Here is a 26,968-nt window from a genome sequence, read left to right on the forward strand (position 1 = left end):
CTCCTGCAGCTTTTAGCTGACTTTCATGGGACAGTAATTCATGACCCAGGGATCAATGACAGCTGCCAGTTCTGCTCAGAACACTGACAGTGGCTACCTGTTGGCCAGTGCACCTGTGACCCTGCAGTGAAAAAGCCACAGAGATCACAGATCAAGCAGCATTTGCTGCAGACATTAGTAGGAAAAATAAAACAACAAAGGCACAACACAAACCACATGTATAATTTGGCAAACAGAAGCATAAAAGTGCCAAACGATCTTTCACTGTCATGGACTCAGAAATGTCAAGGACTCAACCAGTCTTTAGTTCAGGAATACTGTGAGGTGTATTTTGTTCACCCTTCACACATACTGATCCTCTGAAAAATCTCCAAGGGGTAAAATCCTACAGTCTTTCATTAAGGATTGGTTAAAAGCTTAATTATATGCATAGTTGTCCACAGAAATCCAGGTGGGAGACTCTTTTTGTCATTTATTATCATCTATACACATGGCTGACATTTTGGCTTTTCCCCCTTTTGCTCCTCATTTATATCACTGCATTAACCATAGGGACACACTGATCCTTGCTGATAAAGTCAAGAAAAAATTCTTGCTACCTTACTCAGTGTCCTGTCACAGTTGAGATGACCACAATGCACAGACCATCACCACACAACTTCAGAAGGTTTCAGGTATTTACCCACAGAGACTAACACGCTGTCTGTTGCCACCGCTTGGGGCGTGGCGTCCTGGGTCGAGGACGGTTCTGTGGCGGCGCCTCTGCCACACAGGCCAAGCACATGCATGCACCAATGTGGTGGACAGTAACTGGCCTTTATTAATGGTTAGGGAGGGTCTTTTATAACAGGGGGTAACGGTCAGTAACGGTCAGTAACGGTAAGAGGGGAGGGGTTCCGCCTGAGCATAACCTCGCGATATCTTGAGACCTCGCGATATCTTGAAACCTCGCGATATCTTGAGACCTCGCGATATCTCCCCACACCTGTCCCTTCAGAAGGCCGCAGGCATCTGCCCTTCTTGTCCTTCAGCCCAGCCTTTTATCCCCTCCTGTTGATGCCCTGCACCTGTGTGCCCTCTGCTCCCTTTGGTGCTTGGTCAGTGCCCCTGGGCACTCCTTCCCTTCAATGCTGCTCACACCTGCAGCCCATTGGGGATGAGGTTTGTCCACAGCCCCACCCCAATTACCACAAACTCTGTGCCTATAGTATCCCATAGTATTAGATAAAAAATATTAGACCTAACTTTTTTTTTTGCTGTTACTTCCACTACCTTCAACTAACTCCTGATCTATTTACAGAACCATTGCTTTATGCCTTGTATGTACATTTTCCCAATAAATTGACTCATGCTAGGTCATCTGATTTTATTCCTAGAACCCTGCTCCTGTACTTTTTCATGGTTCCTTTTGGATTTTCAGGACCATGATTTATTACAGACACTTCCTCTTCTTGTCACTTTTGAGATTAAGGTTTACTTGCCAGAGTGTTTGTGTTTTCTCCTGGCTCCTTGTCCTTATTTTCCTTTCATAGACCTGGAACACTGCAGCCCTAATTTTGCTAAAAGAGACTTTCTTGAATCCCTGAACTGTCTGATTCTGATGATTTACTTTTTTTTTTTTTTTTTTTTTTTTTTTTTTTTTTTTTTTTTTTTTTAGGTTGGGGATAAATACTTATTAAGGATGGGGGAAGGTATTAATTTTGGAAATAAAAACATTTCCAATATGACATGCTGTCTTCTGTAGTGCAAAATGGTGACATGTATCTCACTGCCTGATCCCCTGAGTTTGCAAAACTTCCTTTTTCATGTTGTAACTCACATGTGCTGACATAAAAAAAGCAAACAAGCAAAGGCCAAGGATGTGTAAGAGACAATTCTTATGGATATAAAAGGAGAAAGGGCAAGGTATATATTGCCTGACAAATCCTTCCCTGACTACCACCAGTGGATTCACAGTGTGAATTATAGAGCACTTGCTGTAATTTGCTTCTTAACTTTCAAAAAAAAACTTTTTTTGAGACATTCAAATTGACTGTACAAAAGGTTTATGGCATTTATTTGCCATCATACACATGAAAATGTACAACAATTGCACAGATGGGCAGTTTCATGTGCTTTTCATTAACTTTTTTTTCTTTTTAAACACACCTTCTTTTCTCAAGCTAGTTTCTGCTGGTTTTGTTTTACGACATGATGGTTTATAAAATTCCTGTCAAACCATGTTACTGTTTGATCATGCTAAGAACAATCAGGGTAAGTGCTGCCAGTTCCAGTTTTCCATCCCAGCCAAGTCACAGTGTACATATGGTGCAAGATGTGAAGGAGCACAAAAACTGATTAGCGTGCAAAGTGCAACGCAGAGGTCTTTACTATTCATCATTAATGTCAGAGTGGATTTGCAGAATCAAGAGACTTCTCCCACAGCCATAGCAGTTTTGCACATAACCACACAGAGAAAAGCCAACCAGAAATTATGCAACATGTGTGAGCATGGTCTTCAGCCATGAGCTCCTTTTCAGAAAGGGAAAGATTGTTCCTATCACATTTTCTTGCTAACTCCTCCTAAAGGTTCAGGAAACATATGTCAAGACAGCTTTCCTTAATTCAGAGCAAATTCAGAGCACTGAACTTTCCCATGCATTTCCTGGAAAAGCTTTACTTCCTGAAAATGCTGCTGCATCTGCCCTAGAAGACCTGAAGCCCTCTCCTTAAAGCTTGCCACAAAAGAAATGAAGATGATCGCTGTCATCTTTGGCCTTTGTGTAATTAGATCCTAGAGAGCTCGCAATTCTCTTTTTTCTTCTGTATTTCATAGCCAAATGTCCAAGTGTTCTTTCTGATAATTCTTTGCCTTTTTACACGGGAAAAATCTAAATTCAGATTAATCTCTACATTTAAAGACTTATTTGACAGTCACCCAGGAAATTCTTTGTGTACTTTAACTATTCTGCATGTGCAGACATTAGCAAAGAACACCTGCCCAATGGCCTAAAAGGCATCTCTTCAGCAGGAACTTTCAGAAGTGAATCCTCAGGAGATTACTCACAGAGTGACAAATTTTAAATATCTTCCTTGCCAGGCAAAAATCTCATTTCAAGCAGCCAACACGCTTGTATGCTTGACAGGAATGAGCAACAATTTATAGTACATTGCCTGCTTCACTGGTTAATATAAGAAACTGACACCTATACATGTCAAAATTCATACAGAGCTGTGTCACCACAGGAATCGTTTGGGGAGCACTGCAGCAGGCACAATTCCATCACAATCTCCACAAAGTGTGCATATCCACCCCTTCTGTAGGCAGTCTGGCTCCCTGAAATCACTTAGGACCCTCAAGAAGATCCATGATCTTTGGGAGAAGATGGAAGACAGAAAGTTCATAGGCAACAAATTAATAAAGAAGGCTCTCAAGTGACTTCTGTGCCAGATGATGTTCTTGAGGTGCCGGATGAACTATAATCAAATATATCTGATTAACCAAAGGTGACTCCAAATATGTGGAAACCAAATAAATACAGTGGCTTGTAGCCTCATCATTTTGCCTCATGAGCCAGTCAGACCTCCCAAGTTAAGCAGTGCTGAGCCAAGTGTGAATTTAAATAGGAGACTCTCCAAGGAAAACTGAGTGCATGTGCTGAAGGAAACAGTGCTGGTAGTCCCTGTCTGTCTGAGTTACTACTGAGCTAAGGTGCTTGCACAATGCCAACAACACAGGACTGAGGCTGTAGAAAGAAACTCAAATCTTTGAACCCTAGCTCCTAGAGCTTATTAAAAGTCCCTCAACAGTATTTTGAAAATTAATGATGTCCATGTAGCAAAATTTCATAGTAGATAATTATAATACAACAAATATCCTGGCAGTCTGGAGTGGATACAGCATTTTCTTTCATTTCCTCCCTATTAAGTTTCATGAAGTATTACTGTAAGGAATTACAAAGTTCTACTCAAGAGGTGAGTTCACTCATGTTCTAGTGTTTAATAAAAAAAAAGATTATAGCATATTGTGCTGGAATCACATTCATTATTTTTTTTAAGCCCCATGTTACTTCTTCTTTGAAGTTAGTTTCTTACTCACAAAGAGCATAGTAAGAAAATCTCTTTGGAGGACTTGGTAATGCATGAAGCCAACTGAGGAACTCGTGATTCTTAGAGCAGTTTAATCTGGAAGGGTCCTCAGGAATTCATGTAATCTAATCACCTGGTCAAACCAGAGCCAATGCCAAAGTTAGGTCTGGGTGCCCAGGGCCTTGCAATTTACAGGCACAAATAATACTCTCCCAATTTCATATGTCATATGAAAAAAAAATAGCTAGGGAGAAATTGTTGTTCTTTACTTGCTTTGGGAAAAGCCTGTGCTATAGCATTCCACAAATTCCTATTCGAATGTTGCTCCATTTCGTTGGCACTTGAAAGTTTTTGTGCACTCACAGCCTAATGCAGTGTGATGAAAGTTATTAATGCCAGCAACTCAGAATGTTCACTGGCATGAGTCTGTGAAAGATACACATGAATTCAGGATTAGAGATAAAGAAAGCATGGACAAGACCCTAAAACTTCGAGGCATGGTCGTATTGTCAAGAATAGCAAATGAGATATTGACACTCTTCTGAAAACTGCTGGTAATTGATTCCCAAGACATAGGTGTTAAGTAAATACATTCATATTTCTGGTGCCAAGTGTAATGCCAATTACCAGTAGATTGAATTAAATCTGTAGATGTTCCTGCATAGAAGAGGCAATTAGCAGTACCTCAGGAAAAAAAAAAAGATACATGAAGAAAAAAAGGTGGGAGAGAATTTTGGACTTTTACGCCAAACACTACCCAAATGACTTATATTCAGTACATTTGTCCTTCACATAGCTGCAATACATGGATTATTCATTTGACCATCCTTTATTAGTCCTAAAAGTGTTCTCCTCACTGCAAAAGCACAGAGGCAGTCTGAGATGTAAGCTCTATCAGCCAGACTCAGAGGAGCCAGAACGCACCAGGAATCTGTGGGATGGGATCATTCACACTGGTTTTGTGCACGGTTCCGTGCATTTGCTGCTTAATAGTTCTGCAGATTGCTGTTACCATGGGACAAAAGGAACTTTTTTAGGAGCACTTTGAGTGAGAAAAGGGTGATTCCTTTGGCTATGACTAATGTAGGATCATGAATACCTAGCCAGAACCATTTCCTGACTTTGTACTTGGGGAAAACCTAGGCTGCATCACCTCCCTGACCTTCCTGTCCTGGCTGCTGTGGAAAGAAAGGGACAAACATAGGCCAGAAGGTCTGTGGGTGATGTGAGACAAGGAGGGTATGGCATGCTGCAAACAGCACAAGCCCATACTCAGATTTTGTGAGGACTGGAAATTATTAAAAGTTACAACCAGCCCGTGGCACAGACACTCAGCTAGTCCAGCTCTTCCCACTAACACAGATAACCAAACCAACAGCAGAGAACAGCGGGCCTGAATACAAATTTACTCAAGTCACTATATCTGATTCTATCTCTGCTTCCTCACATCTGTGTAATTAGGCCTCTGCTTCAGCTTGCTGAGCCCATGAAGTGTCATTTGCATGAGCTCAGCAAATCTTTGAGGCACACCTCCCTGACAGCAGCCACAGCTGACCACCACGCCTGCCAAGTGACGGCTGCCAACGCTTACTGCTCCTTACCTTTTGTGCCATTTGGATCAGGTTCTCTTCTTCACTTCTGCTCTCCAACTCCAAGAAGTAACCTGTAATTCATCAGCTTTGGGGAAAATATGTGTGATCTCATGAATGCTGGATGTTGTAAAATATTGTTTTGCTGGTGAGGAGACAGAGGTCTGTACACCATTAGTCTAGTAAAACTCGCAATTTTCCAGGGGTTTGCCAAGCAAGTCTTGAATGCCTCAAGTCTTCCACAGTCTATTTGATATATCAGGAGGGAGAGACAGTAAACTATCCATGAGGGTAGCAAGCACAGATCATAGCATCAAATGCATGACATTTATACACTATAAACTCACTTTAAATACCCTCCTACAACAAGTACTGTAACATTAGAGAGGGCAAAGTTGGAGAATACTGATTGTGACCATGTGTAGAACAAGGATAATTTATTTTTAGCTTGGTATTTCTGTTCTAATGCAATACTACCACCCAACATACATGCATATGGATTTCTAAAACATTATCTTATATTTTAAAAAGCTGCCATAAGCAAGAGCCAGAAAATGAATAGGTGCACGTTTGGTTTACATCATCTTAGAGGTGCATAATTCACTGAGGGAAGGGAAAACTTATATTCCCTTCATGGATTCACATGAATTCATGTTTTCCTCTCCACCCCAGGGTGCAATTCCAAAATTTATTCCATTATAATAACAGGCTGTCAATACCTCTATTTCAATATTGCAGAAATTGGCAGCCTTTGGAAAATAGCAATTAAATCACTGCCAGCACCATCAGAGGGCTTCCACTCTTTGCTGCCATAGTCTGAGGAGAGCAAAGTTACAACAAGGATGGCAATGAGGAGGGGAAAAGACAACTTTCCCTTTACACCTGAGTTTAGTCCCAGGTTATTTTACAGTTCTTCACTGATACAAAGGCCTTGTGCAAGGGTTGTATACTGTATTTGTGAAATACTTGAAAGGCAGAAGTGGGACATCCACCTTTAAATTCCTGCATTTGGTATTTGCTTGCATGTTTGGTACTTCCACTAAGAGGAGGGGCCTACCAGGAGAGGAAAGCTCACAACCATCTTCTGCTCAAACTTTTATGACAGAGACTCATAGTCCTTCTCATCCATCATATACAGCTCCAACTAAAATCCCTGTCAAGACAACCATAGCATGCTTTAATCCAAATTGACTGTGTCTTGTTCTGCTTCTTAAATCTATATGCAATTACATTTTCTATTCAAGTGTCTGAGACCTTGGAGACCTTGTTATTTGGATGAGTTCAGCAAATCTCTGAGGCTCACGCTTCTGACAGCAGCCACACTTGAATCTTTCACCTGGGAGAAAATGATGATTGACAACCTATGTAATGACTAAAGCATAGCTCTACTGGCTGCATTTTCTCTCTCTGAACCCCCCCAAATAGTTACTCAAATGAATTTTTTTCAAAAGAGTCTGAAGAGAAAATCTGAGCACAGCTGACTGCCTACTGCAGAAGCTACTTACCTTGTGAAAATCAAGCTCCAAGTGCATCATTATATTTGTTATTTGGGCTAGTGATTATACTGAAAGAGTGACTCTTGCATTTCCTGTGAAAAACTGCAAAGGCTTCCATGACATTCCTGGAAAGAAAAAAAAATTCTGCATGAGTTTCGTTTCTTTTCTTCATTTGTTTTTATCTCTGTCATGGTTTAAGCCCAGCCAGCAACTTCCACCCCTCCCCTAGTGCAAAGAGGAGGAAAATCAGAAAAAAAGTAAAGCCCACAGGCTAAGAAAAGAGAAGTTTAATAATTGCAATAAATTCAACAATAATCATCATAATAGTCATGAAAAGGGAGAATAACAAAAAGAAAGAGGGCAATCCAGGCAGACAAGTGATTCACAACACAATGCTGAGTGATGCCCAGCCCATCCCCAAGCACTGATCAGCAACTTCCAGCAAACTTCCTCAGTTTACACACTGAGTGTGATGATCCATGGTGTGGAACAGTCTATGGAACAGCCCCTTGAGCAGCTCAGATCAGCTGTCCTGGCTATGCTCCCTCTCTCCAGTCCTTGTGTACCTGCTGGCTGGCAGAGCACTGGAAAAATCCTTGACTCAGCAACAACTAAACCAGCAATGTGCTACCAATGCCATTCTCATGCTAAATCCAAAACACAGCACCAGGAATAAAATTGACTCTATCCCCCCCTAAACCAGGACAATCTCCCATCCTGAATTTTTGTTGCCAGGCCAGACTTGGCATGCAGCACCTTCAGTGGTGGCTCCATCCATACTGAAAATGTGCACAAAAAGGACTGGGACAATTTGTGACAATGTGTGACCGTGCTTAATAAGGTGGGAGGAGAGATTCTGGCTAGCAGTTTGTTCATCAAAATGCTGAACTTCTACCCCAGGAAAATGCCATAGGAACTTTCATCATGAGGCAGATGTTTGCCTGCCTCCTTACCCAATTTCCTTACCTTCTCAACAAGGGAGAGCAGAGCCAGAAACTGGTATTTGAGTCCAGATATGGCATGTATTCCAAATTTGATGACTCAGTCTCGGAATTATTCCCTCTGGGTTTAGATTTTAAAAGGCCACTGTGGTCTCTGCCAGCTGGTAATGTCAGAAACACGAGTACTGCTGTTAGTGTTTAACAGGTAATACTGCTTACTTCATGAAATGGGTTTTGTTCCAGACAGGGATTTAAATTTATTTGTTTTAATGACTCAACTTGTTGACAAATAAACATTTGACAAAAAATGTATAATATAATCCTGGCAAACTACACCACCACAACTTTAGCTTTGCTTTAAATTTGAATTCAGCTATTTATTACATCACCCTTTGCCAGAATTGGGCAGTAAACCACTTTCATATTCAGAAGAATGTTTCCATTTAAAATTTACATTTAAAATTGCAATAAAATGCTGGATCTCATTCTTTTGGAGGGAATTGTATTGCATGACATTAGCTACATTTCTAGAGAAATGCATTCTGCTTCCTGTATCAGTTTCAATTATCTGGGTGCATTACTCACCCATTTTTATCATGGAATGTTAAAGTTAGTGCAACTCCAAGTGTCACAAACCACAGCTACAAAACAGATTGGTTAGCTGTTAATTATTTAAATACTGCATCCTGTGCATAATGAATTTCTTACCTACAATCATGATGTATTATTGACAGCTTGGAAGACTAAATCTATGGCTGCCCAGCATAATTCTGAAATATAATTTATAGTGGTTATTTGGAGAACTATATTGAGTACATTAAAGCCATATGGTACTGTGGTTTCATCCCCAAGAGATGCCTCATCAGCTAAGAGAAGCATTATGATCAATATGTATATTACTCATTTTTAATAGAGTGTACTAAGCTGTAGAAGATTATTGTTCCTGCCAGTTACTTGAAAATATGAGGTGCAACAATTATTTTAAGATTGTTGGAGAGTTACAGTATTCTCAAGATATAGAAAATATGTCTTTGTTTTGTTATGCTTAAAACCTGAAACATTCTCTAGCAGCTGAAATCCCCCAGAAAATAGTCTGTCTAACTAGAAAAGCTAAAACCTATAAAAGGTAAAAACCTTATTTGAGCTGTAATGCTCAAACAATTTGCTAAATATGGCTTCTCGGAAGGGAAATAAAATGAGTTAGAGACAAAAAGATGAGAACATTGTTTGCCATTTCTCTTGGCAAAAGGATGCAGCATCTGCCACAATTATGCTTATTTCACTGTTAAAAATAAAAAGTGGCAAATATTACAATGATTGTTGCAGCCTTAGCAATCAGAGAATGCTGGATCTTTTTAAGACTCGTGTTACATATTCCTCAGTGCATTAAGAAAAATACCACATCAATAGCAAGTATTTCATTAACCTCTGACCTGATGGAAGCCTTTGCAACTGCAGACAAAGGAAACTGCTCTGCATAGCTAAGCATGCAAAACCACAGGCATGAAAGATGAGCATAAATTAAAACAAACAAACAAACAAACAACAACAACAAAAAAAGCCACAAAGCCAAATTTCAGTTATTCCAGGAAAAGCAGAACCGCAAATGTCACAAAGCTGAGTGTGAAGAAGATAAGACACATCAGGAGCTGGGAGCAGAGATGGGGAATAAGGAGTGGGAAAGTCTGTGCCCCACTGGTGACCCAGGAGGTAAATATTACCTTCTTACCCAAAATATATATAAATATTATAGGTAATATAAGGTAAGGTAATATTTATATATACCAATATATAAATATTACGTTATTACCCAAAAGGTAAAAATTGCCCTCAGCACAGGGCAATTCCTCCAAGTCTGAAGACATGGCTAAGGGTCAGGTTTAGAGGAGTTTCAGCTGGAATGGGAAGCTAAGCACTAGATGGAGAGTTTAGACTTAAAACTATGTCAAGAAGTGCATTTGCATGGTGCTCCACCCACACTAATAAATCCTTCACAATTCAGGTCCAGCTCTTTGAAAGTTGTCTGGAACTTTCACCCATTTCTTTGAATTGATGAAAATGAAAAGCTTTTAAACTGAGTTGCTTCTTCAGCTTCCAGTGGGGAGGATGCAACACAGCTCAGCAGTCAGTTAAGCTTAATCAACATTAAACATCCTTTCTAAAAGAAGTAGCTCCTTACAATTTTATGTGACTAGATGCTCTTAGATTCATCTGTATTTTGTTCCAAGAAATGTTCACTGTTTCTTTGAATACTTGATTCAGTATTTTCTAAAAGCTGACTACATGAGAAGAAAACCACTTTGATTCTGAAATACTATCACAGAAGTATGCTACCAGGATACTGAAAAACACCCAAGTGCTACGACAGAAACCCTCATGTGCTTTTTATCCTCTTAAAGGCCTCAGGTGGACTTCAGCTCTCATGATACATGATGGCCTCCAGGCTTTTCCCGTTTGTGTGTTCCTCACCAAAACCTTCAGCAGTCAGTGATCTGCTATTTATGAGTCCCTCACCTGCCCTCTGATAAACTGGGGGTGCCACAAGTCCCTGGGAAGCTCAGCAGACACAAAGAACAGGGCTGATAGGTCAGAAATACCATGCACTTGTGAGGACAGCTGTAGCTTTTCTGAGATAGCTCTTTTACAGGGAAAAGCATTCTCCAAGCCATCCTATTCAGATGCCCTAGAAAACCATTAAAAAACTGGAAACATTCTTACAGACAGTGGGAACTAAAGCTAGGCAGAGTTTCTAAGCATGCACATGTCTTTTTCAAGCAATTGACATCTTCTTCCACAATCCTCAGTTTTATTTATTTCCAAACCTTCTCTTCCATCTCTTCCCTCCTGCATGATCTATATGCTATGTTAAACAGTCATCCCTAGCACATTTTTTGCTTCCCCTTTCAGTTCCAGTTAATGCTGCCAATGCTTTTTGTGTATTCCTAATCTCTGTTTTTGTCATGCATCTTGCATTCATACAGATGCTTTCAAATACTTATCAATCCTCTTCACCCTCCACAACAATACTAGTTCCTATTCCTATTTCACAAACATTCTCTCTTGATAATTTTTCCTTTCTTTTTTCCTCCTTTGGACACAGAGTGCCAGTTTCAGTGCTGAATCCCAGTTTTTCTGGGACAGATTCCTTCCCTTTCCTTTTGCTTTGTTTTTACCCCTCAACATTTATTTTTGTGCCAGAGCCAGAGGTTCTTCATCAAGACCTACCTCCTGAGACAGTTTAATGCATAAGTGCTTCTTTTCTTTTCTTGCAATGCTGTGCGCCCTGTGAAATATTCATTAAATAAGCTTAAGCAACTGTTGCATTAATTGCCTCTGCAAACTATTTTGAAACACTTCAGGTTTTAATCTCCCTCATGTCCATGATACCAAGTTTTCCTTGTGTCACTAGAAGTGTTCCTGGAAAAAAATGTTTCTGTTACTCTTTTTCAACATTAATTCAGGAGTAAAGCTATATTTTGGATTGGAACAAGTCCAGTACTGTTATTTTTGATGATGGACAACACTTTCTTCCTCTGGGAGATAAAAAGGTCAAATTATAACAAGCTGTTTTGCCTTGCTGCTTCAGGCTGCCTCTGGTCCAAAAGATGAAATCATAACAAAACAAATGCCTCAACTAACTAAATAATCAAGCACATCACTACTTAGAGAGAGGAGTAGAAAGCTGCAGGGTTGAAGAATCAGAAGGCTTGCAAAAATTAGCCTGTGTACATATGGCAATGAGTCTTCTTGAAGTTTCCCTGTCTGTTTAAAAGAGAAGCAACAAGTCAGTGCTCCAGACAAACAAAACCTGATGCACAAAACACACTGCAGACACCCATTTGGAGGTACTTATGGGAAAAGACAGAATTGTCATGAACAGGCAAGGAAAACACCACAGAGAGAAAGTTCATACAGGCTGTGAGATTTCACCTTTTCAGGAACTCGTAACTGTCAACCTCTTTTCCCTCTTCTCAAATCTTTCAGTGGAGGCAACATTTGACTCTGGAGAGAGAGAGAGAGAGAGCCATGGGAAACACAGCTGATAAACCTAAAGGAAAGCCATTGCATTGTTACACAGGAGAAAGAGGATGAGATGAGAAAGGCACAGTTGCCCAACAATGCCAACAGTGCAGCTCAATTGCATTTTGCTAACAGAGGACTAGAGTTGAGTATGACATATTTGGTGAGTGCTCAGAGTCCAAATAAAGTGTTGAAATAACATTTTATAACAGTTATAACACAAAATTAAGAAATTTGCATAGAATTTGAGAATGAAAGGGCATATCCCAAACACCACTCACTGTGATATATCTAGTCAAATTTGAAACTATAATTGAAACATTTTGTGCTACCAAATACAAGAAGGAATATCACTACAACTGGCACAGATGTCATGGATGTATCCCATAGAATTCCTAGTGAAACAACTGTGAATGTTGACAGGAGAGGCATGGTCTTCAGAGGGCCCCATGACCACCCTAAGCAGAATTTCTTTCTCTACTTATCTGATCCAACAAGGCCCTTCTTAGGCTTTTACATGTTTTAAGAGAATTAAAATCCAACTATCATCCTTGGAGATGAAGTTGAATACATGAATAGTAGCTTCCACCCCCCTATGCTCAAAAAATTCCTCTTTATCAGCTGGTCTGAATTAGCAAGTCAAAAGAATTACAGCATATGAACAGGGCAGGGGAGAGCTGCTAAACCTGACACAGCCAAAAATAGACTTTTGGAGGCCAAAAGCATATCACAAGCCTGATATTAGAAGATGAAGTTCCTGAAGGTCTGTGTCTGAAGTATAGGACCTGGAATCACTCACCAGTCCCAGATGTATCCTGACTCCACTCTGCCCAGGATCCATGTCAGGATGAAGGTTGAGCACATGCCACCTGCCAGACAACATGATTTCCAAGGGAAAAACAATTAACAAACCTTGCCTCCAGACTTCATACAGATCAGATTTACTGCTCCACCTAGACAGAGTCTTTGAGTTCTCTTAATAATAGCCAGTTAATTAAATCAGCACAGAGCCCTTTCACTGTTGTTAACCAGCCCAGACTGCTAGCACAGTCTCATTTTCCAACATGAGCAAACCCATGTCCCGGCTCCTGGATGCCCTGAAATAAGAAAGATCCTGAGAGTCTATAATTAACATTTTATCTCAGTTACACTTGCATGAGTCTGGAGTAAATTCAAGGAGGAAAATGGAGATATTTCTGATTCCAAGCCATATAATTCAGGTGAGGGTCTGACCACCCAATATGTCTGCAAACTCTCATGCCCACTTAGGCATGAGCCACGTTCATTTAGGCAGCCAGCTTGCACCTGGCTGGTTTATAATTTCTACCATTTCCTTTTTCCCCTGTCAAATCTTCCTACCCTCAATAGATGCAATTCATGTTCTTTTGATGGATGGCAAAGAGTAGGTTAAATTCTTGTCCCAGTTTTGTGTGTATAGAGTTGTTAAGCATCAGAAAGGAGACTAGCCAAAAAGGCACAGCATATCATCCTGCAGATCATTAAGTGGAAACGTAATCTGCCCCACTCTAGGTGTCACATCCAAGAAAAGACCACAGAATTAGAGAAGCACAGTGCTCTGAGCATGGGAGTACTCTGTGTTCCTCTCCCCATGTGCAAGCATCATAGCCAGCAGCCAAGCACAAATCAGCATTTTACACAAAATGTCTCAGAACCTGATAGCAGATCCAAACAGCAATTCAGCATCACGCACTCTGAAGTGGTCATGTAATTTATATATTATGATAATCTGGTTTTCATCTAACCTGCTAATTCAACTGTTGTTCCGTTTAAATAATTGGCAATCTGACTCCCCACCCATGTTGAGGAACATGCACATTGCTCTCTTGCAAGGATACCATTAACCTGGACAAAATGCCATGAAAAAACAACAAAGATAAATTCCCAAGGAAAAAAAAAAACAGCATTCACTTTCACAGGAGCTTATCTCCCATTATATATCTTAAAATAGGTAAAGTTTTGAACATTTAGAAGGAGAAATTATTTCTAACACTGTTTGAAAGGATCACTTTCAACACTTTATTGTAAGAAGGGTTTGGGTTTTGTTTTCTGGATTTTGTTTGGTTTTTTAAACATATCTAGAGTATATCTATAGCAATGAGCCTCTTTCCTAAAAGTCTTATGTACTGTTCTGGTCAGATCCCACCTGGGGCACTGAGTACAATTCTGGTGTCCCCAACATAAGAAGGACACAGGACTGTTGGAGCAAGTCCAGAGGAGGGCCACAAGGGGGATGAGGACTGGAGCACCTGCCCTGTGAGGACAGGCTAAGAAAGTTACGGGTGTTCAACCTGAGTGGAGACCTCAGAGAACATTCCAGTATCTGAAGGGGCTGCAGGGAAATGGGAGAGGGACCCTTCATCAGGAGCTTTAGTGATGGGACAAGGGAGAACGGCTTCAAACTGAGAGAGGGGAAATTTAGGTTAGATATACAGAAGTTGTTTGCTGTGGGGGTGGTGAGGCACTGGAACAGGCTGTCCAGAGAATTTGCCCCATTCCTGAAGTGTTAAAGCCAGGTTGAGTGGAGCTCTGAGCACCCTGGTTCTGCAGAGGGTGTCCATGGCAGAAAGCTGGAATTAGATGATCTTTAAGGTCCCTTCCAACCCAAAGCATTCCTTGATTCTATGATAATCAGTCTAGCAGTGGCTATGGAACATCTACAGGGCACTTTCCAATCAGCCACAATAAAGACAACCAGGATCACAAGGCCACAAAACACTGCTAGAGACATTTCTTCTGTCAAACATTCCCTGGCCTGGCTCTGCAAGGCAGTATCCAGCCTTGTCTTAAAACACTGCAGGTGAGGCTGCAGCATGCAATCAGCAGGGCTTTCAGCTTGGAGAGTCATTTACACAGAGGGGACACAGCCCCTTCCACTTTTACAGCATTTCACACAGTCAGCAAGTACAAGGCAGTGAAGAAGCCCATCCACAAAATGCTACTAAGCATTCTTACCCTAATTACAAAGTTTGTGGGGTTCCTTTCAGTTTGGCACTTCAGTTTGGAGTGGTCAGCCACCCTCACAGTATTACAAGTAGCATGAAGAAGCTGCTGTCCCTTTCAACACATGAACTAGAGGGTACAAATTGCAATTAAAAGGCATACTCACACCATTCTCCACTTCTCTTCTTCTGTACCAGAGCACAGTTATTCTATGTTGGTCCTCACCAAGAGATGCACTGCCATGAAAGAAAGGAAGAGAAGTTAGCAATGACAAGTTCCCCATTTAACTATTATATTAAGAACATGTAAAAATTCATATGTTGCAGGAAATTAGGTACTCAGTTTAATAGGCAAGAACATTGAATATGCCTGTTGTACTTTTTCTTTATGTATTTATTTTTTTTTAATTGGAAGATTAATGGTATAAAAAGAGAAATAAATTGGATCTTATTCCAGAAAAAAAAATGCAGCCTGGATTTCCTAAGTGTTATTCAGCACAGTGCTATTTTCACAGCTCATTTCAAATTTTACAAATGGCCTTTTTCATTACAAATTTTCAGGCCAATTCTGTTAAATATAATAACTGAAAAGTTTCCATAGACTCACAAATTTTAAGTTTAAGTTTTTCTTTGCCTCATCAAAATTTTCTCTTTTCCCCTTGTTTCCTTTCCACCACATAATTTAAACCAATGGGTGGAAGTTCTACTCCTAAATAAATCTTTTTTCCCCTATTGATTACATTGCCACGTACATTTTCTATATAGTGGAGATATTCACATTTTAGATGGGTTTGTGAGGTTTGTCTTTAACTTAGATGTTGCTTTCTTCAGCCTTCTCATCATTTTAGGCTTCCTCTCAAGACTTAGATCTCAATATGAGCCAATCTGACTCTTCAGGACTTTCAGATGCAAGTAGTGAAGCACATTTGCCCAAGTCATAGAAGACTGAAAAGAGGACAGCACAAGGAGCTGTGTTTTGTTAATCATTTTAGCAGGACTTCAGCTAAACTTGGAACTTACTTGAGGAAAGCCTTAAACTCAAGGGTGGTAGGTACACACAAATTGCACTGGTGTGGAAAGTAGCTCCTCACTTGACAAAGAAAGTAGAAAATACTTTCAGTACAGGAGTTGGGTGCCAACATTGAAAATATTTCACTCCTGAAGCAGCCAGGCTGCTATGTTTGGGCACAGATGGAAATCCTTTATCATGCTCCTTTGTAAATGCATGTCAGTGGGATCTGGGTGTGGAGAGTGTAGATTAGGCAATGGGGGGACACTGTGTTGACCTGCCTGAGCTGCCAGTGCCAGTTGTCAAAAATAACAAAGAGCCTTCCCCGAGGAGTTTTCTGACATGAAAACTGCAAGAACTTGGGGGCTCGTGGACTGAGACTGAGCTGAGATTGCCATGGAAAGCATTATGAAACCCAAGTGCCAAGCCTGCAGGAACACCATGGGCTTTGATGTCTCCTGGGCACTGTCATTTAGGGTCTAGCATAGCCTGAGTGCTTTTGGCTTGCTTTTCATGATGGTCCCCAACTGTTCTGTAGCCTTTCCATGCGGACTTCAACTTCCAATGCCCTCATGGTTTATCTTGCACTGATTTCAAGCCCTCAAAATCCACCAGATGTGAATACTGACAAACAAACCCATTTATCTTGGGAAGATGAACCAAAAGCAAACATGAAAATAACCCTGCATGTTGGCTAAAAGTTCCCTCTGGCATCCCTCTTTGGAAATAAGAAATGCAAGACAGAAATTCTCCTTTCTTATTCTTACAAGCTAAGCTAATTTTCCTCAGTCACATAGAAAGAAGTTGAACAGGCTATCAGTATAGCTTAATAACACTGTCAACTCTTTGCTTTCTGCTGAAGCAGTTGGCATGAAAAACTGGTTCATTCTTATCACAGGATCTTGTTTGCTTTCCCCTCTGCAACATTAAAGTTTGTTACTGTGGGATTATGTCAAATAACCACATATTATTTCTTAGTCCCTCAATTCCAAGCCCTCCACATCCTCTGGCTGGGCTTGGTCCTGAACCACAGCTGACAATTTCTGTAGAGCTGTTAAGGCACTCATCTTTTTCACTCAGCTCCTGTTCTCCTATTCCCTGAGCAAAAAGTCAGTGCCCAAGAGCTTAAATTCCTGCTCTGTGCTCACCTGCAAGATTCCAAGAGAAAAAGGACAAACAGTACTTGTTCTACCAACCACCACGCACTGCAACTATGTCATTAATAGGATTTGTTAAGGTTGGAGAGAATAACCAAAACAACCTATAATTTCCCTGACAGCTCCAGCTGAAGGGCAAATTTCTTCTGCCTGTTCTGCACTGTGGAGCTTTAATTGTATATTCTATTCCCAGAGGGCTAAATTATACTCTCAGTTACAACCATGATATAATTAAAGTTAATGGAGTTGCTCAGGTCTAATTGAGGGCGTAGTTTATTGCAGCAAATGTTACATTACAATAAATCATTGAGAAGGATTCCAAGATTTATATATCACTCAGTTTCCAGAAATCTAAGTTAAAAGTCTTTAAATAAAGCTCCACTGTAGTGGATAATTGTCCTCACCAAAAAAATCAATGGCTATACAGTAAGCAGATAAACACTGAGTAGCACATTCATCACTTCTATCAGATTCTATAACTGTCCTATTTTTTGGTAGTTTGTTTGGGTTTGGGCCGTGATTTTTTGGGTGATTTCTTTGTTTGCGTGGTTGGGATTTTTTAATGCATTTTAAATTGTTATCATGGAAAGAATTATTTTGTTATAATGGAAAGAATCCTATTTACAAACAGATATCTGATAAAGAAACAGTGCCACAAACATACCTGCTGTGCACTACAGAAACAGACGTTAATTCTTGCCTGTATGTGCACACACAGCAGAGAGAAAGGGCTTGTCCTCATCTCAAACATGTCACTGAGCAGCCAGCAAAGGCCTCATTCCAACACCTGTGGACAGAACCAACACAACTGAGTTTTTTCCCAGCTAGCTTGGGTGCCAGTAACAGTAAAACCGGGACAAATTTGCCCATTTTAAAGCCATCCTTTGGGTAAAATGTGCCTTTACATTCCAGTATTAGCTGCATGAGCTTTGCTAGTATTCCCACAGTGCCCGGAGCAAACCCAGTGCTTTATGTCTCTATCCTGCTATTACACCTTTCAAAGTAGAGTGGATAAGATCTGGAACATGCAAAGTGAAAAGTTTTCATGTTAAATTGTCACACCAGTTTCGTCTGCATGAACCTGACCGAAAATCTTTATCACCTTGTTCTTACAAATAATCCCTTATCTCTACCACAATTCTACTGATCTGCCATTGTTACACCTTCAATCCATCAGAGGCTCATTAATCTAAACCACCATTAATATAAAAACTCTGTGCTTCAAACATTGACAGATAATGCTGAGATTCGAGTCCTCAAATGTGGTTATTCAAATTAACTCAACATTAAAATTAGCTGCTCGCATTCTTAAAATTATGAAAGATTTGGAAAAGATAACAGGGTATTTTTAGTGTTCAGATTTTATAGCCAATGCCCAGAAAAGCCTCTCTCTTTCATTTAATTTTGCCTTATATTAACTTTTTGCTTCACGCTGCAATTTAACACCTTTAGAGACAGAACACTTGATTTCCAGGTCTGAAGTAGCTGGAAACGCTTTGTGTGTGTGTGTGTGTGTAGCTGTGAGATGTCTTTGTTCTCTTTATCTTAAATTCTCTTTTTGTGTTTCTGGTTTGCACAAGCTGTTTCAGGAACTGCTGTTGTCAAAAATCACTTTCTCTCCTCTTGGTGTTACCACAGGGAGTCTGGGGAGCCGAAACCTTGTCCCCAGCTATTAAATAACTCTTCTTTCTTTAGTTCACCATTTTTACTCTGTAAGCATTGCTTAACCACACTGGAGTTTTTACAATACAGGCCTGAATGGATGAATTATTAACTTTTTTTCCTTTTTTGTGGGGAGCAACACAAAGCATCGGCTTTTAAAAGTTAAACAAGGATTATCTCCTGTGACTGCGAGTGATAATTGTGCCATTAGCAGTCGTTTATCCCAAGTTTATCCAGTGCCTAAGGGTCTCCAGATTTCAAGCTCTGGCTCACTTGAACTCTTCTGTTTTATTGCCTGAAGCCAGGGAAAAAGCAGGTCAGGATGAAGGTGAGCCTCTTAAAAGCTCCACTCCGGCTCAGGTCCCTGTGCATCCCCTCCTGAAAGGAGGAGGAGCACAAAATATTTGAGGATCCTTTCAGCAGGGATCTCTCCTCAGGTAGTCTGCTGGCCAGCAAATTGGAAAACATATCACGTCTACTTATGTTTTTCCCCTGATATTTTGTACTGCCTCACACCACTGCATCTTTTGAAGATTTCTTATTTTAAGTAGAGCCAGCAGTTGGAGACTGCCTGTCTGGTTCTACCACCACTGAGCAAGCTTTCAGTCCTCAAAGGTATTTCAGATTAGTCTCTCTCTCTCTCCATATATATATATATATATATATATATACATATATATATATGTGTGTGTGTCTATGTATATGGAAAAATATAAATAGACAAATGAAAACGTATATAACCAAATAAACTGAGACATGACTTATTTAAAAGTTACGCTTTTACACTGTTTATGTCAGAGTTGATTCTTTTATACTTCAATTCTTTCTTTCTTTCCAGGTCTAGACTACCACAGAATTATGTGCCACTTGCCTTCAAGTTCTTCACTGCTGGGGTTTGGTCAGCTTTGCACAGATCAGAAGTGACTTTCCAGAATTCCCTGCCAGCTTTCTTTGGTCTTAAGAAAAAATCGATTTGTGCAGCTGCAATTATATCCTTGTTGGTAACAACAAAAAGCACAATTAGTTTGTTTCAGGAAAGGAATATACTTACTTTTTCCTGACAGGATAAAGTAAATGACCATTCTGTTTGGCTGGATCCCTATCTGTCTTGGAATGGATAAAAACGGATATCTATAATAGATAGCATATAATAATTATATAATATAGAATATGGAATAGAACATCTAGAATAAATGATGATAATAATAAAAATAGATATAAAGAGTTATAAACCCAACAGGGTCATCAGTTGCACAGGAGTAGCCTACATCCTTCTGGAACTGCAGACACACCAAGAGTGGCCCTGCACAAATGGTTAAGCACCGGCCCAAGTCAACAGCTGAATCACATGGCCAGTCAGAAGACTGTGCTGGCAAGAAAAGGAAGAGGAATTCAAGTGTCTGGCCATGGAAGGAAAAGAGCCAGCAGCAGCTGCTAAAGCCAAAAATCAATGGGCTGCTCAGGGATGCAGCATCAGGGCTGGCATGAGCTAGACCTGCTCCACCGTAAATGAATGGCTCTGCTGGGAGCTTTGTCAGCTACTGTCCATCAATGGCTCCAGCAGCTCCCATTGCCCTCAGCACAGAGTCTGCATCTTCTGTGGCTTCTGATCACACAAAGGTTTTGGTATGAGACTCAGGAAGAAGGAGAGTTAGGCTAACCCCAAACTAACATCCAAATACCATGCACATCTTGCAGCATATGTCTTCCACACTCGATGGAATGAGGGAAATCAGATATTCCTGTGTTTAGATTATTTCAGGCAAAAGCATCTCTTGGGAAGATTTAGCCCTCTTCCACTCTCTAATATCAACCACACAGTGATCATGACAGCAATCTTTATCTGAATACTTTTAGCAGCTGTTTCCACAAGCCAGTTTGGGAAATGGAAAAGCATCTTTTAAACTCAATGTTTATTTCAACACTTTTTTTTAGGGGCCATCTTCATCACAAGTCAGTGCTTCAGTGAACTTTACTGAAGATCGGCATGAAGCTTAAAATATAAATACATGGAAATATTCCTGATGGTCATTAAATTCAATTAACTTAATTGGAGCTGTGGGTTTAGCACACAACCATACAAGAGGTATGAAAAATTAAAGGTATAGAAGATCATCAGCTGCAGGTGTGCATGCCATTATACAGCATTTTTTAGGAGAAACACATGGCATGAAGTTACTACAGACACACTGATTACTGGCCAATGCACATTTGATTCATATTTTCTGGAGAGGTAATAAGCAATAATAATACATTTAAATGGATTATAATGGGCTTGAGAGATCATATATGGCTTTAGAAATGTTTCAAAGTGCTGCCTGCCACTCCTACAGGCAGGAAGAAATTATCTGCCTTATTTATTTTTTTTAGCAACCATCTATTTACCCAGGATTGTATCAGACTGTTGCTGTAATGTCTAGCCATTTTCCAGGGAAATTATGTGTGAGCTTGCCTTTTTTTTTAACCTCTGAACATTTTTGAGCTTTTCACTGTCTTACAACCAAAAGAGCACTTAGTCTAAGGGTGCTTGAAAGGACTATCAAGGGAAAGCTACTCTGAATAATTGGATTCTTGCATTGAGTGTTTAGAGTGGCACATGTGCTGGTCACTCTTATTTTTTCTGGCAGCAAGCTCCACAGCCTCAGCCCAGCTCCTGCGAACATTTTGTTTCCTGTGGTTACGAGACTTTTCCTATGTTGTTGACAGCTTCATTTTTTCAGAGAAGCAAAGCTGTAGCATGAGGTCATCTTGGTTCATTTGCTATCCCACAAAAAAAGAGACTGGGAAGAGCTAGTGTACTACAGGCAGTATTGGTGTACCTTAGAGCATACTTAGGCTCATAATGTGTGGCATATTATGATATATAAAAAATGTGTTTATTCATTTCTCAGGAGAAAAAAATATAAAGCATTGATTTATAACTACAGAATTAATACCCAGCATATTATGTGATCATTCTTTCCAGTTTTATGCAACATAACAGGCAGCAAAATCAAATTCAGTTTGGATGAAAAGTCATACAATGAATATACTAAAATGCATCTCTCATCTTTATTCTAAGGCATGGTGTCACATAGCTTAAAACAACACTCTCAGGAAATTATTTATCTTTTTCCAAAATTCTTTATCTTTTAATTTTGTTTATGCAAGACCTGCCTTGTACAGACAGTACAAGTACAGTATCATCCAGGCTTCCTGCTAAAGCTCTTACTCACCATAGAAATTGGAGAAATTGTTCATTACTCTTGTTATTATTATTGTCACTGGCAGTGTGGGAGAGTTTCCCACAAGCAGATGCTCCTCCCTTTCCTCTGCTGTGCTCCTGAGCCTTTCCACTTTGACTGAAATACAAAAATGGGGCAAGACAAAGGTGCAAGGCACAGGAAAGCATTCCAAAATTCTTAGACTGGGACTGTGGTGTTTGGGAGGTCCCCAGGATGAGGAGAGAGATGAGAATCTGACTCCTTGTTCTCAGAAGGCAGATTTATTATTTCATGATATTCTTTTATATTAAAGAATGCTATAATAAAACTATACCAAAGAAAGAGAAAGGATACATCAGAAAGCTTAACAAGAATGAATAATAAAAACTCATGACTGACCCAGAGAGTCCAACACAACTGGCTGTGATTGGTCATTGATTAAAAACAATTCACATGGAACCAATCAAACATTCACCTGTTGGCAAACAATGTCCAGACCACATTCCAAAGCAGCAAACACAGGAGCAGCAATAAAATAATTATTGTTTTCATTCCTTTCTGAGGCTTCTCAGCCTCCCAGGAGAAAATCCTGGACAAAGAGGATTTTTCCGAAAGTATCATGGTGACATGGGACAAATTCCTAAGCTCACGGTATCAATGAGATTTAACCCTGTCAGTTTCCCCAGCCATCCACAGGGTCTGCTGTATCCAAATTCCCACCTCAATACCTACAGTTTAACAGAGCATTTAAGGCACGGTGGAGTTAAGGGAAGGGCTGAGCCCATTCCCACGAATGGATTCATTGGCTCCTCTTTCCCATAATCAGAGAATCATAGAATATCCTGAGCTGGAATGGACCCATGAGGATCATCAAGCCCAGCTCCTGGCTGTACAGGGAGAGGGATGTTCTTTTCTGTGGCACTCTGTTCCCAGGGTCCCAGCTGAGCTTCCCAAGTTCAAGCTGAGCAGCCAAAATGAGTGTGGGTGAGGTGAGGCTGCACAGTTCATAGCATCCTACCAGGCTGCACAGTGCCCTCTCAGCTATCATTTCAATCAAAACTAACTCTTACCAAACATGAATAACTGCCTTGACTATTTAAACTGGTAACCTTTTTCTAACATTGCTGCTTATAATTAGATTTCACAGAAAACCAGACTGGTGGGTTTCTCCAAGCCTGACATTTTTATCATGTGAAATATGTTGGATCAGGTAATCAAAAGGCCTTAAGGTCAGGTAGCATGACTGAATTGCTGTTAGTAATTAAATGTGCAATAAATAAGAGTATCTGCTGTAGCTAGCAAAGACCGTGTAGGTAGCTTCGTGTTCTGTTTTATAAATCATATTAAAAAAAGTGTAGGGGTTGTTTTATATTAAACATGGTGGTTATATGTGCCAAAGATTTATTAGTCCAGTCTGTCTTATGGTGAGTGGCTGCAGTCCAGATTCATGTGGTAGAATAATAAAAAATTTTTAAATGGCTCTAGAAGTTGATGGACCAAGATGGAGTTAGTTACTCCATTGGCTGCCTGTGATGTCATAGCCACGGCTGCAGCCCCATATATATTTACAAGAGGTTTATTCCCCTTAATTTCCACCTATCTCATAATAACAATCAGACACTCAAAAGCAGACTGTTCCTAAGAAATCACTAAATTTTCTTGCTGAATGGAGTGTCTCAGCCCCATCTACTTCTCCCTGAACTCAGGGTCTGCAGCTGTGCCCCTGAATTTCTCTGTTCCTCAGGGCTGATCAGTCTTTGCCTCCACACTTTGCTGGAAAGGAACAGCTGTATTTAGGGTTAGGGTTTGGGCAGGCTATGGAAGAACTTTTTGTCCCAAGCACTTAGCATGAGACCCTGCAAACACTTAAACACATATATAATTTCCCTTTTGCAAGTAGCCTCACTCACTTCAATGTCACCATTATGTGAACAAAGTTATAACCCTGCTTAAAGGTTTTCAGGAGACTTACTACCTATATTTTCAGAGGCCAAGAATGCTGACGGCTCTTAAAGAAAATAAAATGAAATAGAGACACGCATGATTTGGACTATGTTCAGAATTTTCTCTAATTGCTTTAATCAAATTCCCACTAGGCATTGAAATTAAATTGTCTACGTTAGCCGAATTCCACTGGTCATTACTGGCTGGCAGTGGTTGATGTATCAGATTTTCTATTTCTTGTTTTTCTTATGCATGGGTGTATTATATATAGACATTACTGGGGTGTCTGGCAGTCTCCCAAAGAAACTGCCTTAACTTCATGGCAGGATTTTTTAAAAATACACTGTTTGATGTTTCAAAATGGCTGCAAATTCAAATTTTGATCTGCTTTTTTAAGGCTTTCTATCATGCAACCTGTTGCATGAATTTTGAATGGTACCTTGTACTTCTATCTGCCTGCCATGAGTAGGCAGATTGGTATCTGCTCCATAGAGTACAATTAATTCAATTTGAGGAATTTCCTTATAAATTCAAAACTGGAAACTGGAGAACCTGGTCTGCACTAAGCTGAATACTATATTGAAGGACACACAAAGTTTCTGGTGCTAAAAACCCTAGCTACAAAAAAAGAAAAAAAAGAAAAAAAAATTTCAGTTTTTAGCTAAATGAAAAAAAAAAAAAAAGATACCCCAAGAGCAATAGTTGCTCAGTTTTTAAATGAAAATTTAAAGAAGACCCCAAGAGCAAGAGTTGCTCTGGTTCATGTTCTGCTTTTTTTTTTTTCCTTTTTAAAACTCCTTTATTTTATAGATATGCCTTCCAATTAGCATTACTTGTTATAAACAACACTTTACAGGTTCTTTTCAATAATCTATTTCTTGAAAATTTCTGAGCTGATTTAGTGGGGTTGTTTTTCCAGTCAAAACTGTTTCCAACCACAGTAACTACAAAACAATAAGATTCCCGTGCCCAAATAGTAAAGGCCTCTTGTGTCAATACCACATCTCCACATCCCTGAGGAGCAGACTCTTTGTCTAAATTGAATTATAAATGATACTCTGGTGAAGGAAGTAATAGTCTAGTAGCACTTTAGTCTTAATGCCATAGCTGTGTTTATTAGTTTTGGCTGTTTGATAAATAGAGAGAGGTTTTAATTTAACATAATAGCTCTTCGCCTAGATAGAGAGCCATTTCTGCTACAGCCAAGTAATATCCCTTCCCATGGGAGACCCTGTCAAAAAGGAAACAATATCAATTTAATAATTTTGTTTTCTGAACATGCTGCAGCCTTGGGTATTGACTTCACATTTTTCCTCAGTAAATGTAGCACATATTATGGCACCAAATTTAATGAACCTGTACTCTTATTTTTTAAACTGAGAAATGAAAGATTATTAAACAGACATGTAAAGAATTGCATTAGCTTTCTTCTATGCAGCTATGATTCTTCTTCCAGCTCTGTAATTTCGTTGTAATTTTAAGCCATACTTTAGCAAAACTCCAGAGATTTTACATACAGGGGTGTTTAATGCTCAAAATATCTTTAGCTGTGCATTACTAATCACAAAGTATTTGGTTTAAAAACTGCCCTTTTAAGCAGCAAGACATTTTCAGAAGTTACCAAATAGAACAGGAAAAAAAGAAAACTGGCTAGGAGAAAACCCCACACTCTCCAGAATACATTTGAGAGGCCTAATTATCATGCATGAGCTCCTACTAGAAGGTTAGTAATAGCAGTAGAAAACTGCTCTTGGATTATTGCTTCCTGTGCAAGGGAGCGTTACTCAAAGCGTAATGGAGACAAATCCAGTGCTCGGCGAGTGCTGAAATGTGTGTGACTGGAGAAGGCCAGGCCTTGGAGCTGACCCCACAGGCATCTGAAAGGCTCAGTGAGACCCTGTGGTGGCTGTGCTGAGCGTGTTTCCTGACAGACGGACACCAGCGGGCTGGTATGCCAAGGATCTACAAGATTAATCGCTATTTACGCTCCCTGGGATTTCATATTGCATTGATAAGAGGACAAATGGCAGCCTGTGATGATATGGTAATCTCTGTGATATAAGCACTTACAGTTTGGAAATATTTGTGCTTTAAGTGGTAGCTGTATCTACTGTTATGACTGCCAAAGAATTCTTTTTATCTGTTTTCAGTTGCTCGTGGGTTTTTTTTCAAAATGGATATTTTAGCCTGATATGTTCCATGCCAGTTATTTTGCTTAGACTCAGATGTTCAGGATAGACTGGTGAAATTCTTGAGACATATCTTGTCCAGAGTTATCTTTATTCTCTGTCCCAACTCCTTTTTGAAAAGCTGTAGTGCTATTTTGCTGTGAAGAAGAAATTTAATTTATAAACCAAGCTGCGTAGTAGCACTCAGGTTTCTGCCTGACAATCCACCTGAATTGAATACATCAGTTCAGGCTTAGACACATTCAGTAGAGCTTCTTTGGGACTAGCTGTGAGCAATTTTTCACAGACAATTTGCAAAGAGCAAGCTGCAGCTGCCAGCAGCCACCAGTATGCTAAAAAACACTGGGAGTGGACCTGGGCTGTACTGCACAACTTTCTACTAAAAAAACAGCAGAAGGTTTTACTACTCACTCTCATCTCAGAATAGGGCATCAAATTACCTCAAGCTATAATCCATCTCTTTCTAGTAATTATACTTTGAGTACTATGAAAAAAGCTCTCATGAAAAGATCTAACCAGCATTTTTATTATTACTGTTACTTGCCTATAGTTCTGCAAGCCCAGAAAATGATGACTTTCCACTTAGAAACCCAAGGGAAAGACTGTGAGATGGGGCACTCAACTAAAGCAAAAAGATCAAACATTTTCACAGAAGGTAGACTTTCAGTGGAAATTCCATTTGGTCAAGAAAATCCATTTTCTCTCACAGAGCCAACTATAAAGGAAGCAA

At 39.9% G+C, this 26,968-nt stretch overlaps 1 long non-coding RNA gene across 1 annotated transcript in view; it reads right to left on the minus strand.

The window, feature by feature from the left end:
- The window catches only part of LOC139602504 (uncharacterized), a 193,851-nt gene extending 180,895 nt beyond the window's left edge, over nucleotides 1-12,956 (minus strand). The window contains exons 1-5 of the long non-coding RNA XR_011683262.1: nucleotides 12,914-12,956; nucleotides 12,025-12,096; nucleotides 8,120-8,255; nucleotides 7,163-7,278; nucleotides 5,670-5,903 (exon numbers count right to left, since the gene is read on the minus strand). This is a non-coding gene — a long non-coding RNA (uncharacterized lncRNA). The remainder of the gene's footprint in view (nucleotides 1-5,669; nucleotides 5,904-7,162; nucleotides 7,279-8,119; nucleotides 8,256-12,024; nucleotides 12,097-12,913) is intronic.
- Nucleotides 12,957-26,968: the final 14,012 nt, after the last annotated feature.

This window comes from Agelaius tricolor, unplaced genomic scaffold, assembly GCF_023055355.1.
Source record: "Agelaius tricolor isolate 1412-34295 unplaced genomic scaffold, bAgeTri1.0.p SCAF_34, whole genome shotgun sequence".
Taxonomy (NCBI): domain Eukaryota; kingdom Metazoa; phylum Chordata; class Aves; order Passeriformes; family Icteridae; genus Agelaius; species Agelaius tricolor.